The sequence below is a fragment of the Euprymna scolopes genome, chromosome 45 (assembly GCF_053919585.1).
Source record: "Euprymna scolopes isolate OS-2025 chromosome 45, ASM5391958v1, whole genome shotgun sequence".
Classification (NCBI taxonomy): Eukaryota; Metazoa; Mollusca; class Cephalopoda; order Sepiida; family Sepiolidae; genus Euprymna; species Euprymna scolopes.
The window spans coordinates 44,388,389-44,401,049 of record NC_136526.1 but is presented as its reverse complement, the minus strand read 5'-3'; the positions used below and the strand labels follow the sequence as shown (position 1 = coordinate 44,401,049).

Sequence of the window (12,661 nt, the reverse complement as noted above, 5' to 3'; positions counted from 1 at the left end):
GATAGTAGCCCCCTACACCAAAGTGGCAATGTGCCTTGTTTGGGGTGAAAATGTAATTAAAACAAAGTGGAATGTCGCCTACTACATCTGCGCGGAGAACGCAGTTTTGTTTTTGTTTTTCGCAGAGCGTGCATAGGCGTAATCTAAATTTTGCACATGACTGAAATTTTAACAGAGTGGATAATACAGTAATTGATCTGTTATATAGCATAAAGTCCGATGGTACTACATAACATACACACATAATTGACAAAAGGTCTGTATTCCAAATTCCAAATTCCAAGATATTGTCCATCATACCGTTTATTTCTTTCATGTTAAAATGTTCAATTCTTGACAACACCTATTTTGTAGCGCAGAACCATTAACATAATTATTATCAGAGGCAGTTTTGTCGGGGAGGTCATTAATAAATATCAGGAACAATAGAGGTCCAAGAATAGACCCCTGAGGCACTCCCGCATTTATATCACACTGTTTAGATGTTCGACCGTCGAGGACAACCTGGATTTTTCTCTTGTCTAAGAAGGATTCGATTATGCTAAGTATTCTACCAGTGATACCGTATGATTTAATTTTCCTGAGGAGACCCTTGTGCCATACCCTCTCAAAAGCCTTTGATATATCTAGAGCTACCGCTCTGCCCTCCCCCGCTTTATCCAGTGAATGGTATATACGTTCAGAGATTACAGTGAGAATGTCAGCTGTGGAACGGGCTTGTCGAAATCCATATTGTTGGTCAGTCAGAAGTTTAGCGTCTGTAAGGTGCCGGACTAGAGCATGGTTAATTATGGTCTCTAATATTTTGGCGAAAAGTGGGAGGAGGCTAATAGGGCGATAATTTGATGGGTCAGTTCGTTCGTCAGAATTCTTGAATATTGGTACCACAGAAGCGGTTTTCCAACAGCCCGGAAAGCATGATTCATTAAGGCATTTGTTGAAGAGTTTGGAGAGAACTGGAGCTACTTCGGCTGAGCACTTTTTTAATAGCACAGCTGGGATGAGATCAGGTCCGCATGCTTTGGAAGTGTCAAGATTGTTTATGATAGCATGCACCAGAGCAGGGGTGATTTTTAGATCGTCTAGCGTGGCGTCTGTCCGCAAAGGAAAGTCAGGCAGGGGGTGGTTGGTAGGGTCCAGTGTGGAGTTCGAGGCAAACCGGCTGGCAAGCATATTAGCTTTGTCGGTTGCTGAGCAAACAACCTCGTGATTGTTGGTTAGTGTGGGAATTGTTGATTGCCCATTGTTTACTACACTGTTGTAGATTTTCCAGAAGTCACGAGTTCCTAATTTTTGTGGTTCGATGCGTTTTTTAGTGGTTTCAGTAAATTCTCTCTTAGCTGTCGCTATTTCTTTCTTAACGTTATTTCTCGCTTCTATGTACTTCTGTTTGTTTGAACTGGGCTTATGTCGGTTAAGTCTACGGTATGCATGCTGCCTTTGAGCAATGGCAGTTGCGCAAGTCGAAGTAAACCATTGGGGAGAGTGGGGCTTGCTATAAAATTTCCGCACGGGAACATGTGTTTCCATTGCTGTTTTGAACCATTCAGTGGTCTCATTTGCGCACTGTTCGGCAGGAAGAGAAAAAATATTTCCCCATGGGGCATCTCTGATAAGATCTCTGATGGCTTCCCAGTCAGCCTTTTTTAAATAAATAATTGTACCAAGAATTCTTCATAAGTTTTGATTTCGGGTTCGATTTTAGCTGAATGGAACCCAAATTATACATACACATACACACACATACGCGCACGCATATATATATTTACTACACTGTTGTAGATTTTCCAGAAGTCATATATATATATATATATATATATATATATATATATATATATATATATATATATATATATATACTATTGGCCAGCATTTGGTTGACAACCCATGCTGTGCCGATAGATATAAAATAGAATGGTCGAGGTGCTGCATAGATTGGACTCCAGAAACCATTTAAAGATTTTGGAGTCTGTCTCTATTGCGGTGTGTCAACCTTCTTTGTGCGGAAAAAGGAAACATCCAACGCATTATTTCTATTTGGAGAACTTTAATCTTTCTCCCGTTTTTTTTTCTTTTTCTTTCCCCTCGTTCTGCCAATATTTTAATCGTTTTTTAAACGTTAATAAATTTATTTTAGTGTCCCCGTACCTTTGGCACATTCAATAAGTTCCCCATTAGAACTCTTTATTTTCGACATAATATTATTTTGTACGCTATCGATTTTCTCCTGATGAGATGATAGCCGAAAGAGCTCTTGAGAAACTTCCGCTTATTATTTTCAAAACTGTATATAAATTCTGTACCTCCAAACATTTATTTAAATATATATATATATGTATATATATATATATATATATATATATATATCTTCATAAGTTTTAGTTTCTGTTTCGATTCAAGCTGATGCACCCAAGTCATATGGATATATATATATATATATATATATATATATGTGTGTGTGTGTGTGTGTGTGTGTATATGTATATATATGTATATATATACATATATATATACATATATATATGTATATATGTATATATATATATATATATATATATATATATATTTAAATTGCAACATTATAATATATACGAATCGATAGAAAAGTGACTCTATACTAATGTATACGAAATCTGCAAGAATTAAATTATCATATTTAAGCGTATTTTATGACGGGGCTACGCCGGGCGTTCCTACTAGCTTAGATAAATACTTTTGCAGTTTTAACAAAAAAAACTATAATAATATCAGGGCGTCTCTATTTACACTGGACATCCACAGAATGCAAACATCCATATATTACCATGTGAACGAGTCAGTTGTGGAATTTCCATAAGTCCCGCTAGTTGTTGTTGTTATCATTCTTCTTATTATTATTATTATTATTATTATTATTACGAGTATTATTATTATTACGAGTATTATTATTATTATTATTACGAGTATTATTATTATTGTTATTATTATTATTATTATTACGAGTATTATTACGAGTATTATTATTATTATTATTATTATTACGAGTATTATTATTGTTGTTATTATTATTATTATTACGAGTATTATTATTGTAAATATTGAAGGAAACAAGTTTAGTCTTGGCAGCATTGAATGTGACCATCTATTTTTGTCCCCATTCCACTACAGATTGGAGGTCATCCTCTAGTGTTTTTACCATTTCTTTAGATATGTGTTCATTTGTTTTCCTGTCATGCCTGTTATAGAGTATGGTGTCATCAGCATATATACCCATCTCACAGACAATTTTGTCAGGGAGGTCATTTATGAATATTAGGAAAAATAGAGGTCCAAGGATAGACTCCTGAGACACTCCCGCATTTATATCATATTGTTTAGTTGTATGACCGTCGAGGACAACCTGGATTTTTCTCTTATCTAAGAAGGATTTAATTATGTTAAGTATTCTATCAGTGATACCGTATGATCTAATTTCCCTGAGGAGACCCTCATGCCATACCCTGTCAAAAGCCTTGGATATATCTAGAGTTACCGCTCTGCCCTCCCCCGCCTTGTCCAGTGAATGGTATATACGTTCAGAGATTACAGTGAGGATGTCTGCTGTGAAACGAGCTTGTCGAAATCCATATTTTTTGTCAGTCAGAAGTTTTGCATCTGTAAGGTGACGGACTAGAGCATGGTTAATTATGGTCTCAAATATTTTGGCGAAAAGTGGGAGGAAGCTAATGGGGCGATAATTTGATCGGTCAGTTCTTTCGCCAGAATTCTTAAATACTGGTACCACAGAAGCAGTTTTCCAACAGCCCGGAAAGCAAGATTCATTCAGGCATCTGTTGTAGAGTTTGGAGAGAACTGGAGCTACTTCGGCTGAGCACTTTTTTAAAAGCGCAGCTGGGATGAGATCGGGTCCACATGCTTTTGAAGTGTCAAGGTTTTTTATGATAGCATGCGTAGGGTGATTTTTAGATCGTCTAGCGTGGCGTCTGTCTACAAAGGAAAGTCAGGCAGGGGTAGTTGGAAGGGTCCTGTGTGGAGTTTGAGGCAAACCGACTGGCAAGCATGTTAGCCTTGTCGGTTGCTGAGGAGACAACCTCGTGATTGTTGGTTAGTGGGGGAATTGTTTATTGCCCATTATTTACTACACTGTTGTAGATTTTCCAGAAGTCACGAGTTCCTAATTTTTGTGGTTCGATGCGTCTTTTAGTGGTTTCAGTAAATTCTCTCTTAGCTGTCGCTATTTCTTTCTTAACGTTACTTCTAGCTTCTATATACTTCTGTCTGTTTGACCTGGACTTATGTCGGTTAAATCTGCGGTATGCATGCTGCCTTTGAGCAATGGCAGTTGCACAAGTCGAAGTAAACCATTGGAGAAAGTAGGGCTTGCTATAAAATTTTCGCATGGGAACATGTGCTTCAATTGCTGTTTTCAACCATTCAGTGCATTGCGCACTGTTCAGCAGAAAGAGAAAAAATATTTCTCCATGGGGCATCTGTGATAAGATCTCGGTCAGCCTTTTTATAATATCTCATTGTTTTGGGCACTGGATCTTCAGTTTTGGGCCTAGAGTTTAGAGCGATTTCGACCATTATCACTGCATGATCAGCGTTCCCGAGTGGGCTGTCAGCATTTGTTATACATAATCAGAAAACGTAACTTACTGGCCAATCAGAGACACAAAAAAAATGAAACATTTTTTTATCCGATTGAAGCCAAAGGCCGATTATAAAAGGAACCCCTCCGTCAACCACGAGGCAGTCTTACGTCCTGGGGGATCGTTTCAGCATCGTAGTTACCGACACCAACCTACTGTGAATACATCGCCGTCGTCGCCGACACCAACATACTGTGAATACATCGCCGTCGCTGCTGACACCAACCTACTATGAATACTTCGCCGTCATCGTCACACCAACCTACTGTGAATACTTCGCCGTCATCGTCACACCAACCTACTGCGAATACACCGCCGTTATCGCCGCACCAACTTACTTCGTATACCTAACCGTCGTCGCCAACACCGTCATTAACTTATCGCGAGTAACTCGACGACATCAACCAGACTCCTTGCTACTGGCGACTATTTTTTCAATCACCGAGCAGACAGTTGTCATTTTTTTTTTTTTTTACATGAAGGTCACCACTTATCAAGGCCCGGAAGCCACTCGGGGATAAGGGTTATTACGTGTACACTAATCAATGAGATAGTATCGTAGTAATCATTAGTATTGGATATTTGATAAAGTGTCTTACTTGTCAGGAATTTGTTTATGTTGGACTTGAAGACATCCAACTTGTAGTCAGGTGGGAAACAGATAAACGGAAGAGAGTTCCACAGGCGTGCACTTCTAAGAAAGAAGCTCTGCTCATGGAATCTACATTTGGATTTCGGAACAGATAAAGAGTGGGGAAAATTAATGACAGTAGTTTCAGCTAGACGGGTGTTTTTCGTGAAAGATTGGCGAGGGGGGACCAGAGATTGGAGCTCAGACGAGCACTTGCCATGAAAATAACGATAAAACAAAGATCTGGTCGACCACCTGATTATTCCACCATCAATCATGCTGTATAATTCGTTGTACCTGGGAATTTTTTGAGCACATATTTTATCTCAAACTAGCTGGCAGCCCGACGTTGCCTGGTCGTACAATACGCTTAAACATGATAATTTAAGTTATTCAGATTGCTTAAGTATTATTATAGATATTATTATTATATTATCATAGAATCAATCCTCTATTGATTATTATATATTACGAGGAATAATTTTCCCGGTAGACTAATTCGTAAAAAAAAAAAAATTTTTTAATAAAAAGCAATAATGATATTGTCGACCATCAAATTCAATCTGTGTTTGTTTACAATATCACGTCAGCTGATATTTGGTCTTGACTATCTTAAACATAGTGTTTCTTCTCTCATAGATAAAGAATACCAGCTTTTACAGGAGAATAATTGTACGTTACACCTGTGTAACGAAAAATATTCCGCTGTAAAAATTCTTTTTATCTATAAAAAAAAAGGAAAGATTATTTTTTCGATTTTCGATACTTATCGGGTGAATTTTTGTACAAAATATATCTAAGAACATTGCAAGACATATAGATTACCTTTGTGTGAAATTTGAATAAGATAGGCTCAGCCGTTTCAGAACCTATAAGGAATGAACTTGTAGGAACGCATGTTTTTACAAACACTGCTAAGTGAGGCAACAACACGAACACAATTTGAGAAAAAGAACAAGCAATTGTCTGCCCTTCGGCCTCGGTGATTGACAGTTAAGTGTGGCGCCACGAGCTTCCGTTATGACACTTGACTTTGTTTCTCTTTCCTTCTTTTTCTTTTTTTTTTTTTTTTTTTTTTTTTACAAAGACATCACCACATTATCAAGGTCCAGAGGCCACTCAAGGATAAGGGTTAAAAAGTGTACAGTAGAAGTTGGTCAATATAGTAATCATTAGTAATGAAAATTTGGTAAATTTAATAACTTATATGGAACGGCTCATCAAGAACTTATTTACTTTAGACTTGAACAAAACCATATTGTAGTCAGCCGGAAAGCAGGAAAACGGAAGACAATTCCACAGGCGTGCAGTTCTAAGAAAGAAGCTTTGTTCATGGAATCTACGTTTAGGTTTAGGCACAGATAAAGAGTGGGGGGAAATTATTGATAGTGTTTACAGCTAGACGAGTGTTTCTTGTGAAAGTTTGGCGAGGGGGGACCATAGATTGAAGCTCAGTTGAACACTTTCCATAAAAATAACGATACATCAGAGACAAACTCGCAACATCTCTTCTGTGAGATAGAGGTTGCAAGGAGGAGAAAAGGACATCTCCTACGAGGCTACGAAGTCTATTTTGAACTCTATCAAGGCAGGCCAAGTCCTTTCTAGCAGCTCCTGCCCAGATGTGGCAACAGTATTCCATCCTTGGACGTACCTGGCTCTTATATAGATAGAGAATAGCATCAGCAGTGAGATATCTACTGGATCGATAGAAAGATCCCACCATTTTTCCAGTGGCCTTGGCAACAGATTTGATATACGTGTTCCATTTAAGATCAGGAGTAATGGTCAAGCCCAGAAGCTTGTCAAAACTTGAGGCCTCCTGAAGACGAGAGCCATTCATTTCAATTGATGACAAATGTGGATTAGAATGTTGATGATGTAAAGAGAGAAGCTTGGTTTTCTGTCTCTCTTCTTCACAAGGCGGTCGTTGCAGGCGCATGCGTGAAGACTTTTTCGCTGTGCAATCTTACGACACGTCCACGCTTTCAATACTGACTTGCATAGATTAACACAAATATATGTTTACTGTACAAACGTGCAAATTCTTTTCTTATCCGTTAAATAAATTCTGCGGATTGTAAATATGTAAACTTGCTCTTTATTGTTGATTGTTTTTTTGGAACACACAAATGCATACCGCAACAAACTCTCACACAAATGGATTTTATATATATACTAGCGAGGGGTACCCGGCGTTGCCCGGGTGTTTGGAGGTGTGTGTGTGGAAACTCCGGGGATGGGGGGGGGTAAAAAAAGTAAGTATCGAACCCGAACCCTTGAGGCAAAGTTGTAAATTAAAGTGTGTGAAAAAAAAAAAAAACGTGAGACGTTAACCATTGCCCCAACGCGACATGCTAACGGAGACACGTTTGAATTTATTTAATTACTTGGATTTAGCAGGTGCTCGTTTTAATGAGTTAATGAGGTCAAGTTTGACTGCGGGATTTTATTTACTGCTGAACGCGGGTTTTTTTTTTTTTTTTTTTTTTTTTTCTCCAAGATGTTATAGGAAAAAGACTAACCCACATGCGGCGAACGACAAATGTTGAATATTTATCTTCCCGAAATCGAGCAAATTAAATAGACAGGCGAGCTTCGTTGTTAACTGTGAGATATTACGATTTATATGTGATATAAAAAGTTTTTAAAAGTTGTGAAGCGAGCGACCGCTTCTCTGAAAGAAACCTTTTGTAGACACACAGAAAAAGCGAACACACATACATACATTTTTGCTTTTATATTTATAGATAATGTACTCTCCCGTTGATTTCGACGTATGAGTTTCCGACACAAGTAAGTTGCTCGGAAATGCACACAGATAATTTGGTTATAGTGGTGAAGGCTTTGTGTAGAACCAACCACACTTTTTGCTGTTACTTCTAACCTTTGTCGATGCAGATGACTGCCACATAACATAGTATACAGCAGACCGCGGGTTTTTTTTTTTTTTTTTTTTTTTCTTTTCAATTTCCTTTTCTGAGATGCGGGTCTTAACGAAGGTTAACATTGCTGGATGGCATCGTCCTTACAATTTGAAATTCCTACTTGTGAGACATCGGCTTGGAGTTATTAGCTGGTTGGATGACCGCGTCGCTTGTCGAGATGAAGTCGGTCCATTTCACAGTCGGATTGCTTGCCTCGCATGCAAAAGGCTGAGGTTTCGAATCCTGAGTTTGGATGTGTCTAACTGATGATCCCAAATATGGCCGAAACTCGAGTCTTGAGCTTCCCGTTCGTTAACTGCTATGGCTCTTGTGGGCTGCAACGTTATTTGGCTGTGGAAATTTATATATATACTAGCATGGGTGCCCGGCGTTTGCCGGGTGTTTGGAGGTGTATGCTGAGCAAAAAAAAAAGAAAGAAATAGGTAAATTTTTAAAAAATTTGATCCCTATTATGACCCCTTACCGTGTATTATTTTGGGCTCAAATAATATTATTTAGTTAGATCCATGTCCAAGGAACCTATATCTAAAATTTCAAGTGTTTAGACCCAAAATTGTCGGAGGAGTTGGGTAGAGTTCTCAAAGGTCAAATAATTGAACTTTGACCCCTTAACAGCCAAATTTCTGGCCGAAAACCGATCACAAAGATTTTCCCAAATCTCAGTACCCTGCATATCAAATTTCGAGTCTGTAGACTAAAAATTGACAGAGTTATTGCGTAGGGAAATGTACACAGACATGTTCACTTATATATATATATATATATATATATATATATATATATATATATATATATATAGTGACTTCCATGTTCAACTGAAGCAATTCTTCTAAGGCGGCCACTCCACGTAAATGAATGAGTGAATTCGAATTAATGTCCGATCTAACAGCACGGTTATTAGTTGATTTATAGTTTTTTTATTTTTTATTTCTAAATAAGTGCAGAACATACTCATGAGCGCGCGTGTGTGTGTTCGTATATATATATATATATGTGTGTGTGTGTGTGTGTGTGTGTGTGTGTGTGTGTGTGTGTGGAAGAGAGGGATAGAGATAGAAGAGACGAATAGTTTTCACTACACCTGTCGCTCCACGCGTAACGTCTCAGTTTGGGCAGCACGCTCAAAAACACGCCTTCTCTCGTTCGACATTCGCCGGCTAAAGGAAAGCAAAAGAATAAAGGAAATGAGATCACGTGGTTTGGTTCGCGCAAACTCTTCTAATTCCCAAACTTTCCGTTAACACAACTGTTAGTATAAAACAGGTGTCAGCATCCCTTTGTGAGCTTCTTCCTATGGAACGAACTAATTTCGAATTTTGAACACTCCGTCGTCCATCCATGTCGTTAACCATTTAATCACCACCACAACTCAAGTGTTATAATAAACGAGACCACCCATGCTTAGCTCAGTGCTTTATATATATATATATATATATATATATATATATATATATATATATATATATATATATATATATATATATATATATATTATGTCTCGGCAGTAGAGTGAAAAGCATATCTTATTTTTCTTTTATTAATATTATTGGGATTTTTTCCTTTTTTCCCTTGTACACAGTTTTGTGAATTATTCCATGGATTTCTGCCTTTGGGTTATTATGGACCAATTACGGGATTTCTTTGAGTTTTACTTGTGCAAATGGAAATTCAATTAACTTTTTTGAAGTTATATATTTGGATTTTACCGTCACTGGATTTTTTTATCTTCCACCAGACTATCCATTCATATGTAATCACCTTTTTCTTCACCATATTCCCTCTGCTTCACTTTTTTGTTATCAAGTAATATCTTTGACTTACCTGTTGTTTCATCAAATGATTTCGCATGCAAAATCCGATCCCGCATTTTGCTAATTCCTACCCTCTGATGAGAAGGAAAGTATTTCTTCGAAACTTCGCGGATTAAGGACTATCCACTTATCTAGTGTTTCCTTTTCAGATTAAATATGTTTTTAACTCATTTCAAAGTGTTTTTTAACATGTTTTATTAACTGGTTGCTTGTATGTATATATATATATATATATATATATATATATATATATATATATATATATATATATATATATATATATATATATATATTGTATGTATCCCTGTCTGTGTTTATGTTTATTTCTCTATATACGCGGGCATGATTATGTGTGATCATGGGTCGTATGTATGCATAGATATATATTTGTATGTCTATGTCTGCGTACACATGTATCTGTATGCGTGCATCTGCTGTCCTAGTGACTATATGTATATGTGTATCTATGTATATGCGCATGAGTGGGCGTACAGATGTACAGATGTAGCTATGCCTGGATTTATATACATATATGGGTCTGTAGGTGTGTGTATGCCTATATCCACAATATGCTTCACACTGAAAATAAAGCCACTGCCGAAAGCAATATGTTAGGAGCCCCCTCTATGTATATGAACCTAATAGTTAACTTTTAAACCTTTATACCCCATTTAACCCCCCCTCTTTTTTCCTAGAAACTATAAAATACTCTCCATCCAATAAGCAAATCAAATCAATACAGACCCCTAAAAATTAAATCAACAGCATGCATTTCGAACATAACTTCAACATGTCCACCTAACCTTGCATTATCTACACCCGCTTACCTATTTATCCTTTATATATTCATTCATTTATCTACTCTAACTTTACTTTACTTACACAGCATAAATATACGCATCTCTGTGTATATATGTATATATATATATATGTGTCTGTACGTGTATGTATTTTATATTTTGATGAATATGTATGCTTGTATAATTGTATATGCTTATATATATATATATATATATATATATATATATATATATATATATATATATATTAAGTAATGTGATTTATAATTTAAAAGTTTTAAAATTTTTAAAATTTAAAAATCAAAATTTAATTAAATTAAAAATCAGTTTCATAAGAAGGAACAACAACAAAGTCAATTATCTGTACGATCGTTTCGGAAATCCGTGCTTTTTATTTGTGGTATACATGTAGTCACGTAGAATAATTATACATAGTTTTTTTGGTAAGCACGGTCTCCTCATCAGCAAATTTAGGAGGATTTCTATTGAATTGAAAAGACACCAAAAATAAACCTAGCATTAAAAGTAAGGCAGATGAATCTTTTGGTTTTTCTTTTTTTGAAATCAGGAACTGTATTTAAAGTAGTCATTTAGATGTTTGCTATAGCTTTTTATTTTATTGAATCATATATATATATATATATATATATATATATATATATATTATATAACCCCTGCAGTATTAACTAACTTAACTAAATTAAACCATGTACTCATTTATTTATTATTATTATTATTATTATTATTATTATTATTATTATTATTTATGTATCCTAACTTTACTTTATTTACTTGGTATAGATGTATACATGCCCGTATGCGTATGTATATATATGTATGTATGGATATGTATATATTTGTTTATATGTGTATATATATATGTGCCTATATAGGTCTGTATATTTATATTTTATAAATATGTATTTTTATGTAAGTGTGTATACGTGTGCATGAGCCCGTGCGTGTGTATGTACTTGCATGTATATGTTTGTGTATGTGTATGTGTGCATCTACTTCTTACTGGAGATCTGTATATCCACGTATATGTATATGGATGGGGGGTGTATGTATATAGTTATATATGTGTGAGCATGTATTTATATCTGTATATATATATGCGAGTATATATATGTGTGTACGAGAATTGCGTGTATGTTTGTATATGTCTGCATGTAGATCCATGTACGTCTGCATGGCAATTGTTTTTATATGTGTGCCTATATGTCTACATTTGGTGTGTAATATGTATGTATGTATGTATATGTATTATGCGTTTTTATGCGTGCGCTAACGTCTGTATTAACTCGTAACTGCTTAAAAACAACCCACTATGAAATGAACAACGACCACGAAAACCGTAAAGGAAACATTTGGCCAAGATCAAAGTGTAGACGGGGTTTGGAGGGTCCTACTAATCACCTTTTGTTTTTTCTTTCCCCGCCCTCGACACAAATGAATTATTGTACCATTTTATTGCTATCTTTTTTGTTTTTACAAGTCAATAAAAAATATTTTAAAAATTGGGAGTTACTAGGACGTCCCCCAATATGAAAGGGTGAATGCGGTATTATGGTGAAAGAAGATACTAGCTGGGAGAAACTTTTGACTTTGTTTAGTTCTGGAGTGACAAGGATGACCAACGACCCCCAAAATCCCCCCTTTTGAGTTGGCCATGTGCCTAAGTTTTTTGTTCATCGTTAATTTTGACTGTATTTTTTTAACATGAATAAAAGATTTAATATCTCAAAGTGTAGTATCTGTTCTTCAGATGCTGCACTGCCATTTCTTGTTCTCTTTCGGTGGAGGATCAGTCCTTCACGGCTGAGACAATTTTAATTTT

The 12,661-nt window shown here is 36.1% G+C and overlaps 1 protein-coding gene across 1 annotated transcript in view; it reads left to right on the top strand.

Moving 5' to 3' along the window:
• The window catches only part of LOC145269515 (uncharacterized), a 107,908-nt gene that overhangs the window by 81,804 nt on the left and 13,443 nt on the right, over nucleotides 1-12,661 (top strand). The gene's annotated exons all lie outside the window — the stretch shown is intronic.